This window comes from Meleagris gallopavo, chromosome 1 (assembly GCF_000146605.3).
Source record: "Meleagris gallopavo isolate NT-WF06-2002-E0010 breed Aviagen turkey brand Nicholas breeding stock chromosome 1, Turkey_5.1, whole genome shotgun sequence".
Classification (NCBI taxonomy): domain Eukaryota; kingdom Metazoa; phylum Chordata; class Aves; order Galliformes; family Phasianidae; genus Meleagris; species Meleagris gallopavo.
The window spans coordinates 83,521,498-83,533,224 of NC_015011.2; the positions used below are offsets into that span (position 1 = coordinate 83,521,498).

The 11,727-nt window shown below is 45.2% G+C and overlaps 1 non-coding gene across 1 annotated transcript; it reads left to right on the forward strand.

Moving 5' to 3' along the window:
• Window positions 1–11,315: 11,315 nt before the first annotated feature.
• TRNAI-AAU lies at window positions 11,316–11,389 on the forward strand. Its single transcript has one exon. It is a non-coding gene; the product is annotated as a tRNA-Ile (tRNA).
• Window positions 11,390–11,727: the final 338 nt, after the last annotated feature.

The window sequence follows — 11,727 nt, forward strand, 5'->3', positions numbered from 1 at the left end:
TCAAGACGGAATTGACTGTGAGCTAGAAAAGTGTATGTCTCAGATGGAAGCAGCAATACAACTGGTTCAGGTATGAACAGAAACTGAATTCAGACTATTTGCCATTTTTATTTTGGAAGGATTTCTGGAAAGTACATTCTAGAGACAGTAGTGGCTAAAAAAAGAGAAGATGGTTGCTAAACCTACTACTGCTAGATGTTTGAATTTCTTGGGCTCACGAGAACTGAGAAAACATGAAAGTTGAAACAAGCTTGAGAAATCAGGAAAACTGTGTGTGTGATAGAGAAATAGGATGGAAGGAAATAAACAAAATACAATTCAGCAGAACAAGTGTGAGGTACTTCACTTGAGCAGGAGTTATGAATCACACAGAAGTGGGATGGGGGGATTAATTCGGTGAGTGTAACTCTAGTCCATACTGTAGTAGAGGATGTAGGTCATCATGCCACTGGAATGGCCTGCCCAGGGAGGTGGTGGAATCATTGTCCCTGGCAGTATTCAAGAGGCACCTGGATAAGGAGCTATGAGATATGGTTTAGTAGCTTGTGGTAGTACTGGTGATTGGAGGATGGTTGGACCAGAGATCTTGTAGGTCCTTTCCAACCTTGTGATTCTGTGATTGTATGCATCACAAGCAGCATACCAGTTGGTATGTTGTAGAATAAGAAAAAAAACAGGAGAATATCTTACTCTAGAGTGTATAGTAACAGACTAGTCCATCAGATGCGTGAAGCAGTTTGTCTTTCCTGACAAAGTACATGGAGTCCTGCACAGAGCACTCCAGGGTAGATGTGCATCTCCCAAAGAGATCTGAGAAGATCACCAATGAGGGCTTCGGCAGCTTGGAAAACATGACCTGTGACAGAGGACAAAGTGAACTGGTGTGGTTTTACTAAGAAAATAGCATTCCTTGTAGACTCAGAGCATATCTTTAAATCTGCAGGAGACTACTGTAAAGGAGGGAAACAACCTGCTTTGTCTCTGTGGGGCCTGAATTGCAGCAGCAGAGACATAGGAAAGGGGGCAGGAGGAACTGGCAGTTATTAAGATGGAAAGGATGGGAAGAAGGATTGAGCAATTGCACTCTGCAACTGGAGGTCTTCAGGAATAGACTACACACCTGCCCAAGCTGATACCAGACACCTACGATCCTACAGTAAGAGCATTTCTGTGAGCTGTCTTGGTATTTATATTGAGTGTTAACTCCATCTTTCATCATTTTTAAACCTTGTGGGATTTTTTTTCTTCCACTTCACTAGTGCACTTCGACATTACCACAATCTATCCCCTGTTTGCCAGGCACAAGCTACTGAGTGCTGCTGGCTGCTCCACCTGTGAGGAGGGAGCTGTGATTTCTTTCGGCGCTGGCTGAAACTTGCTGTTTCCCACACCACCTCCCTTGGGGTCCTCTCACCCTCCGATTTTATTCTCGAGAGGGCTACAACAGCAGATTTTTAGGTTGCATTTCTCTGCCTCAGCCCGGGCTGGCGTGGTGCGTGCAGGCTGTCTGGCTGAGACGGAAGGTAATGTTTTAGGTGGGAGGGGCAGCCGGCCGGCAGGGGGCGCTGTCAGACAAGGAACGCGAAAGCCTATCTTGGGCCGTGGGGGGCGGAGGGAACAGGAGTGCTTTTCCGTTCGTGTTAAAGCCCGCGCGGGGAAGAGGCTTAGGCAGAGCCCGGGCTGGCTGCGAGGCAACGAAGTGGGGCCTAGAGAAGTGAAAAAGAGGCGTCTGGAGCGGCAGCTGTTCGCTTCCTCAGGCTGGTGACGGCTGTCGCTTCCTGGCCTCAAGCCCGCGGCCATGCTCCTCACTGGGATCTGCCGATGCTGCATACTCTATCTTAAAAACATCTCCTGGTTGTTCCTCCCAGACCTATTACCATCCTTTTCCTTCTCTTGAAGTTCCTTAGGAATACTAGTCCCATTTCCTAATTAGCTGTCCAGATTTTTGAGGAGCTTTAACATGTATCTTTTGTTGTAGTTATTTAAGTACCTTTTCATGCCTGCAGGTTTTAGGCGTTTTCTGTCCTCTGCAGTGATTTAGAGAGTCCCTTAAGTGAATGTGTAGTCTGTCACTGAAAAGAGTTCACCTCGAGCACTGTGTTGGGTCCCTTGCTACAAGAAAGACATTGAGGCCCTGGAGTCCAGGGTCCAGAAAAAGGCAATTAAACTGGTGAGGGGTCTGGAGCACAGGTGTTATGAGGAGCGGCTGTGGGAACTGGGATCATTTAGTTTGGAGAAGCTAAGGCTTGGGGGGGCCTTACTGCCCTCTACAACTCTCTGGAAAGAGGTTGTTGCAAGGTGGCAGTTGGCCTCTTCTCCCAGGTAGCAGCAATAAGACAAGAGGTAATAGCCTTCAGTTGCAGCAGGAGAGGTTCAGGTTGGATATTAGGAAATAAGCTGCCCAGGGAGGTGGTGGAGGCACTGTCCCTAGAGGAGTTCGAGAAACCTGTAGGTTTGGCATTGAGGGACATGGTTAGTAGGCATGTGGTGGTGGTGTGTTGATGGTTGGACTGTATTGTCTTAGAAGTCTTTTCCAACCTCAGTGATTCTGTTTGTGATTCTAAGAGCAAACCTAGTCTGTTTACTCACTCTCTCCAGTCCAAATTCTATAAGAATTATAAATATGGCATGGTTATCTCTACCATTCAGTACTAAAAGAAGACATAAGGCATTAAAATCTTTTATGTATGGGCCCTTCTGTATTATTTCCTTCTCAAGGGCTGGTAGAAAACATCAAAGCTTCTATTATTTTAGTTTGTTAGGTTGTTCTTTATCAGGAAATGCAGTTGGGATATCTTGTATATCTTTCAGAGTGGAATTCTGTACAGCTGGAAAACGTTTTCTTTTGTGTGACAAACAGGTCCCAAACCGCAAGCCTAACTGCAAGTAATGCTTTGTCTCTTTCTGGTTCTCTTGAAGCATTTTGGTATTAATGTATTTTCAACCACACTTAATATGAATAATAATGATCTCATTAAGGCTGACAAACCTGTCCTTTTTAGAAACTTTATTTTAACACAGGATGATTTGAATTTCCATAGATAAATTAAGTGTTAGCCTTGAGTAAGTACAAATTTGTAGATAATTAAAATTGGGATTAGTGAAAGAAGAGGTGAAGAATGGGGGTCAGAGGCAAACCACTGTGGGTCACACACCATCAATTTTGCTCTCACTGTTATGTTCAGAACAAGAATTTTGATAGTGCTGGTCAGAATTGCTTATGGGAGTTTAGTGCAACGAGCTGCTCAGTTTAAAGCACAGCATTACTTCAGTGACACTGATAAATTCTCTCACTTATAACTAAAAGGTTTAATGACAAAGAGAGTAGGCAAGCAGTGTGGTGTGGCAGTAAATGGTGGTGCAGCAGTTTATGTTGGAGGGTGTGCAGGGAGGGTGGTGTCACTCTTCCGCTTCCAATGGCATTTGTATCCTGCTCACAATGGTTTCCAGTTGTAGAACAGGTTGAGTTTGAAGGGACCCTAAAGATCGTCTGGTTTCAATAACCCACTGCTGTAGGCGGAGTTGCCAGCCACTAAATTAGGTACTATATCAGATTGCCCATGACTCCATCCAACCCAGCTTTTGAACACTTCCAGGGATGAGGCATTCATAGCTTCTCTGGGCAACTTATTCCAGTGCCTCACCACTCTGAGTAAAAAAAAATTCCCCTGTCATTTAATCAAAATCTCCCCTCTTTTAGTTTAATACCATTCCCCCCTTGTCCTATCACTCTCTGACAGTGTAAAAAGTCAGTCTCCCTCCTGGTTATAAGCTCCCTTTAAGTACTGGAAGGCTGCAATGAGGTTTTCCCTTCCCCTTTCCTTCCCCAGCTACTTCAGCCTTTCCTCATAGGACAGGTGATCCAGCCCTCTGATCCTGCTGTATCTGCTCCAACAACTGTATATATTTCCTATGCTGGGCACATTGGACCTGGACACTGTTCACTAGATAGGGCTTCACAAGGGCAGAATAGAGGAAAACAATCACCTCCCTTGCAATTCTGGCCAATTCTCGTTTCCACCCAGGACACAGTTAGCCTTTTGGGCCACAAGTGCACACTACTGGCTCATGTCTAGCTTTTCATCCATTGGGAACTCAAGTCCTTCTCTGGAGGGCTGCTCTCAAGGAGTCCTTCTCCCAGTCTGTATACACATCTGGGATTGCGGTGACCCAAGTGCAACACTTTGCATTGGACCTTGTTGAACCTCATTAGGTTCACATTGGCCCACTTCTCAATCTTGACCAGAATCCTTTGAGTGGCATTCCTTCTTTTGTCCTTTCTTTGTATCAACTGCACCAATCAGTTTGGTGCCCTCAGCAAACTTTCTGAGAGTTCACTCGATCTCATTGTCTGTGGAGATCTTTATCAATAAAGATGTTAAAGAGCACTGGTCCAATGATGGACACCTAGGGGACACCACTCATGACCACCCTCCACCTGGACTTAGAGCCCTTGATCACAATCCTCTGGCTGCCATCATCCAGCCAATTCTTTATCCATCTCTCTCCACTTTAGAGATAAGGATGTAGTGGGAGACCATGTCAGAGGCTATGCACAAGTCCAGGTAGTTGCCATCAGTTCTATTCCTTTGTACGCTGATGCCTGCGCTCCATTGTAGAAGGCCACACATTGGTCAGATATGGTATTCACCCAGCAGAAAGCTTTGTGGGCTCCTATGGCCTCTGCAGTGACAGGAACTGATGCACCTACTCAGAACTCTCAAGGGAACGTGTAGTCACTTGGGTCTCGGTGTTCCTGAACTTTCTGTGAGTGTCTGATGGCAGCAGTGAGCACACATGTGGGATGTGCATCTAGGTAAAAGCTTCCTTTCAGGTGGTCAGCCTGAAGACAGAGCTTTGATAGGAGGTGGGCAGTCTAAGGAACATCGGGGAGTCAGAGAAGATTGATTGGTGGAATTGTGCTTTACCATCCTTGAGACAGAAGCATAAGCTACAAGAAACAAAGGATCCCCTACCCTCTCACCACCAGGCAGAAGGAGGGACCCAGGAGACAGGGATGTGTGGGAGCAGGTTTTTTCTCTGGGCAGCAGATGAATCTTCTCAGTGTCTGCCTCACTCTCCCTGGTGCCTTTATACAATGAGTTTGAGGCTCTGGAACTGGATAGACAGGCAGATGTTGATGTGGATCAAAGTCCATCCAGGTTGGAGGGGCTACCTAGGCTTGTCAGCTTTTTTCCCGTATTATGACATCTATTGTCATAGGTGACTTCCCCTCTGAGGGAGCAGAGGGCTGATATGCTGACCGTACCTGATGGATGTTCAGGGGAGTCTGATGCTTTTCTGGAGCCTGGGCAAGAGATGTTACTAGAAAATTTGCTAACCTGGGATAGCCCACTGATTATTATCCATTAATGGTTATTATTGGTCATGTCAGCAGCAATGAAGTAGCAAAAAAGAGCTCTGAAGGCAATCAAAAAGCACTTTAGGGCCTTGGGGTGATTGGTTAAAGGATCAGGGGCATAAGTTGTGTTTTCATCTGCCCTTCCATTAGCAGGGAACAACACTGAAAGGAACAAACAGACCCAGCTAATCAATATGTGGCTCCAAGGATATGGTGTTACCAGCAGAGTTGTGAGTTTCTTAATGCAACACTAGGCCTGCTGATGTCTGATTGTTTGCACCTTTCTCTGAGTGGGAAATGGATTTTTGTGCACGAGTTAGCAAAACTGATCAGTAGCTCTTTAAACTAGATATGGAGGGTGAATAGGGATAAAACCAGATGTATGGGACGACACACCAAAAGTTGAAGGACTGCGCGTTAGTGAGATCTTTCAGTCTGCTCTTTGAAGTGCTGGATACAATGAGGCACATTTGAAAAGTTTCTACACCAATGCATACAGCATGAGGAACAATTAAGAAGAGTTAGAAGTCTTGACTCATTGGCATAAGCGGAGCCTGGTGGGAAGAGTTTTTTGACTGGTGTGTTATGATAGATGGCTCTAAGCCAGACATGTCCAAACAACAGCATGGCTGGCAATGCAGCTTGCCCCTGCCCTGTGCTATAAAGGCAGCAGCTCTTCCCTGTGGGATGGCCTGGAGTATGAACCCGTTGCAGCAACAGTCACACTGACAGTGCACTATTGATGCTGTTTCGATGGAAACCAGGGCACTGGGAGGGCAGTGCTGACTCAAATGATGGCAAATAATCCTATGCATTTTATTACACTGGCTAAACACAGTGCTCTGAACAGCAGAGAATACACTGCTGTACACAGTAGTCTAAGTGGGGCCTCATCAGGGCAGAGTAGAGGGGGAAGGACCCCTCCTTCAACCTACTGGCTGCATTCTTTTTAGTGCACTCCAGGTTACCATTGTCTTTCTTGGCCAGAAGGGCACACTGCTGGCTCATGGCCAACCTATTATCCATCATTACATCCAGGTCCTTCTCTGCAGAGCTCCTCTCCAGCAGATCAACCCCTAACCTGTAGTGGTGCATGTGGTTATTCCTCCCCAGGTGCAAGAAAGATTCTACACTTGCTCTTGTTGAACCTCATCAGGTTCTTGCCTGCCCAACTCTCCAGTTTGTCCAGGCCTTGTTGAATGACAGCACTGCCTTCCAATGTGTCAGCCACTTTCCAGGTTTGTATCATCTACAAACTTGCTGAGGGTGGACTCTATCCCTTCATCCAGGTGCAGATGAAGATATCGAATAAGGCTGGGCCCAGCACTGACCTCTGGGAAACACTGCTAGTTACAGGCCTCCAATTGGACTCTGTGCCATTGATGACAACCCTCTGAGCTCTGCCAGTCAGACACTTTCCAGTCCAGCTCACCATCCTGTCATTTATCCCACACTTTCTAAGTTTTATGATGAGGATGTTGTGGGAGATGGTGATAAATGCCTTGCTGAAGTCAAGGTACGCAACATCCACCGCTCTCCTCTTATCTACCTAGCCAGTGATAACATCATGGAAGGCTACCAGATTGGTCAAGCATGATGTCTCCTTGGTGAATTTATGTTAAGTGCTCCTGATAACCTTCTTCTCTTCCAATTGCTTGGGGAGAGTATCCAAAACAAGTTGTACCATCACCTTCCCTTGGACAGAGATGAGGCTGACAGGCCTGTAGTTTCCCAGATCCTCCTTGCCCTTTCTGAAGTCTGGAGTGACGTTGGCTGTTCTCCAGTTTTCAGGCACCTCTCCCATTTGCCAGAACCTTTCAAAGGTTATCATCTTTCATAGATGATAGAGCTGTTCACCAATCGCCTCTGCCAGCTCACTCAGCACACATGGATCTCATCGGGGCCCATGGATTTGTGTGTGTTGATTTTGGCCCGGTGTTCTCTGACTAGATGCTCCTATACCAACAGGAAGTCTTCCTCTACCCAGACTCTTACCTCCAGGGTCTGGCATTCCTGAGGGCTAATCTTCACATTGAAGACTGAAGCAAAGAAGGTGTTCAGAATCTCTGCCTTCTCACCATCTACTGTTACCAGGGTACCCACCTCATTTAGTAGCAGACTCACAGTTTCCCTAGTCTTCCTTTTACTGTTGACATACTTAACAAGAATGTTTTTGTTTGTTTGTTTTGAACTTTTACCTCCTTTTCAAGGTTTAATTCCAAGAGGGCCTTAGCCTTCCTTGTTGCATCCCTGCGAGCCTTAACAACATTCCTGTATTCTTCCCAGTCCATGAAATGTTTATGTCCTTTTAGTTTATGTATGAGTTCCTTGCTCGTCTATACAGGCCTTCTGCTTCCTTTCTCTGATTTCTTACTCTTAGGGATGCTTGAGCTTGGAAGAATTAGTGTTTACGTGTCAACCGGCTCACATGGGCTCCCTTACTTTCTAACGCTCTTGGGATGCCTCCAAGTAGGTCTTTGAAGAGGTCACAGTTGGCTCTCCTGAAGTCCAGGCTAGCAATCCTACTTATTGCTTTACGTTTTCCATGCAAGATCTTGAACTCCACCATCTCACGATCTCTGCATCCCAAGCTGCTCCCACCCTTTACATCCCTGACCAACCCTTCTGTGTTAGGTCAAGTCAGCACACCCTTCCTTATCAGCTGCTCCACCACCTACATCAGAAAGTTATTTTCCCTGTTCTGCAGGAATTGCTTGGACTGTGTGTGCCTGGCTTTGTTGCTTATCCAACAAATAGCAGAATGATTGAAATTGTTCGTAAGAACCAGTGCAGGGGATCACAAGACTACTTCCAGCTGTTTGTAGAAGGCCTCATCAAATTCCTCCTCGTGATCAGGTAGTGTAATACACACCCACAGCAGTATCACCAATGCTAGCCTGCCCCTTAATTCTTACCCACAAGCTCTCCACTTGTTCCTTATTCACCCTCAGGTGGAGCTCAGTACATTCTGAGAATTTTGATAAAGGAATTTAAGAATAGGTTTCAAGATGGTTAAAAAAAAAAAAAAGTTGTAAATTTATGTTTTTGACACCATTTTCAGTTGATATATATACATGACCTGCAAATGTTCAAATGGAACATATGTAGATGTAGTTGCAATCAGATATTCAACTCAAAAATCTGATTGTATCTTTTTACCAGTCTTTCATAATCCCTATATTACCAGAGAAAAATATCCTTCACAGTCACACCTTATTCATGTTATTGCTTTTTGGCAGTATGCACATTTGTGAACAGTTGTCAAGGATGAAATACAGAAAGGGTAAAATTTCATCAAAAATCTGATTAACACCTTGAGACCTCACTAAGAGTTGCAGCCACTGCCATCTAGCCAACCTGATGTGTTTCACAAAATCAAGATCAATTCAATTATCCCACTAATTTTATATTTTTATTCCTCTCTTTTTTACTGTCTAAAAAAATATTAAAAATCAAAATGCTTTGTTACTTATATAGTAACAGTATTGTATATTTTACAAGCGCTGCTCTGAAAGCACTGCCTCCTGATTTATTATGTTGGCCCACAGTATTAGAGGCAAATGTTGGTGGTATGGCAGCAGAGATTGAACCTTCCACCAGTATTTGCTTACATTTGTTTGCCACGTGATGGATGACAGCAGCACATGATGTTGTGATACAGAATACTGATAAAACCAGGACAGGAGGACAGATGAGGCAAGGAGGGGCTGGGCTTTGTGGAGCTCACAGTTGGTGATGGGAGTGCTGGGAGCGTCTGGGTAAGGATTAAGTGACAAGCAAATAAAGGAAATGTGGCAGCTAGGATGGCAACACCAATGATTTATTCTTTAAGGAACTAAGAGATACCTCTAGATTAACCACTCTTGTGGTTATGGGTGACTTCAATTTCCCAGATGTTCACTGGGAATACTACACAGCTGATACAAATATGTCCAGGAGATTCCTGAAACACCTTGTTGATAACTTTCTGATACAGATACTAAGGAGGATGACTAAGTAAGGTGCCTCATAGATTTGCTTCTTGTAAACAGAGACTTGTAGATGAAGTGGCAACTGGTGGCCATCTACCACAAAGTAGTTGCGTTTAAAATCATAGGTGATAGGAGGAAAATTGACAGTGAATTTTTAGCCCTGGATATGAGAAGAGCAGACTTTGGACTGCTCAGGGATCCATTGGGAAGATCCTTTGGGAAACCACTTCTGAAGGCATGGGTGTCACTTGTTTGGTATCGCCACTTAAGTCAACGGGCACACGCAATTCCAAAATGTTGAAAAGTCATGCAGGTGGGGCAAAAGGCCAGCGTGGCTGAGCAGGGATCTTTTTCTAAAATTTAAGTGACAAAATAAACTGTATGACTGTTGGAAACAGAGATTGGGTGATGTGGGAGATCTATGGAGGTGCTGTTTGCTGGTGTCAGGAGAAAATTTGAGGTCAGTTAGAGTGGAAGCTGGCCAGTACTGTGGGGACAACAAAAAGGGCTTTTTAAAAATGTGTTAACAGCAAGAAAAGAACTAGAGATAATATTGTTCTGTTAACTGGTGAAGGTGGTCACCTCACAAACAGAGACGTAGACAAAACAGGGGTGTTTAATGCCTTCTTTGTGTCTGCCTGTCTTCAACACTAGTGATGAGTTCTGAGGCCTCTGGAGCCTTGAGATGGAGGATCCTCACTGTAATAATGATAAACTCCCAGCTAACTCCTAATTTGTGCAGGATTTACTGCTCCAGCTTGATGCATATAAATCTATAGGGCCCAATGAGATTCATTCCAAGGTACACCCAAGAGCTGGCTGATACAATCACCAGACCCCTCAATTATTTTTCAGTGTTCTTGGGAATCTGAAGAGATCCCATCTGACTGGAAGCTGGCAAATGTTTACTCAGTTTTCATGAAAGGCAAAAAAGAAGGCTCCAATTGGAGGCCTGTCAGTCTCACTTGGTTACCTGGCAAAATTATGGCGGAAGATTATTCTACAACTTACTGAAAAACACCTGAAGTACAATGCTGCCATTGGTCACAGCTGACATGAGTTGAAGAGGGGAAAGTCCAGTTTAACAAACTTCAGTGCTTTTTATGGTAAGATTACTCCCAAGTAGTTGACCAAGGGAAGCCAGTAGAGGTAATCTTTTTGGATTTCAGCAAAGCTTTCAGTGCTGTTTCTCACAGTATCTTCCTGGATGAAATGTCCACCTTACAGGTAGACCTAAACATGATACAGTAGGTGAGCAATCGACTGATGGGTCAGGCTCAAAAGATTATGGTAAATGAGATTACGTCAGGCTGGTGGCCAGTCTCTAGTGGGGTTCCCCAGGAGTGTATTTTACAGTGTATTTTCTTTTTGAGTCCTATATCCATGTTATTTATGAAAACGTTTAATGTATACTACGTAAGTTTGCAGGTGACGCTAAAATGGGAGGATCTGTTGACTGTTTCAAGGTCAGAGAGTCCTTGCAGGGTGAGTGCAACAAGTCAGAGGGCTGGGCAGTCACCAATAATGAGAAAGTGCCACATTCTGTACCTGGGCACCCTTGTTAAACCTACAAACTGAGGGGTAGGAGGCTGGAGAGCAGCCCTACGGAAAGGATCTGATGTTATGGCAAGTTGAATGTGATCCAGCAGTGCCCCCTGGCAGCCCAAAGGGCCAATTGTACCCTGGTGTGCATTAGGCCCAGCACTGCCACTGGGTGGAGGGAGAGGTTGTTCCACTCTGCTCCTGCACTGTGTGCATGTTTGGGTATCATAATCCAAGGACATAGAACTACGTGAGACTGTCCAGAGGAGGGCTGTGAGGATGGTGAAAGGTCTAGCTAGAGCATGGGAATCCAACCTTTTGGCTAGCCTGTGGCATACTGAGAAGAATTGGGATGGTAGCAGAAAACAGTTTTAATTAGCTGCTGTCTTGCGCTGCATGTGATCAGGGGTCAGAGGTTGTAAAAACAGGCTTCCGGGTGTGGCCGGTTAGCTCAGTTGGTTAGAGCGTGGTGCTAATAACGCCAAGGTCGCGGGTTCGATCCCCGTACGGGCCAAATACGTTTTGAGACTGGAGGCTCTGAGGAAGGCAAAGGTTCTTAAGAGATCTGGTGTGTTAGTTTTGGAGCTATCTGAACGTGAGGCAGCAGTGTGCCCAGGTGGCCAAGAAGGCCAACATCAATCGTGGCTCAAATCTGAAATAGAGCAGTCAAAAGGACAAGGGGAAGTGGCGTGTGAAGAGTGGTCTGGAGGACAAGCCTTCCGAGGAGCAGCTGAGGGAAATGGGACTGTTTAGTCTGGATAAAGGGGGGAGGCTAGAACATAAAAGGAGTTTTAGTTGGGAGGAATTCAGCCGCTTCTCTTGGGTAACAGCAATGGGGCAAGAGTTACAATA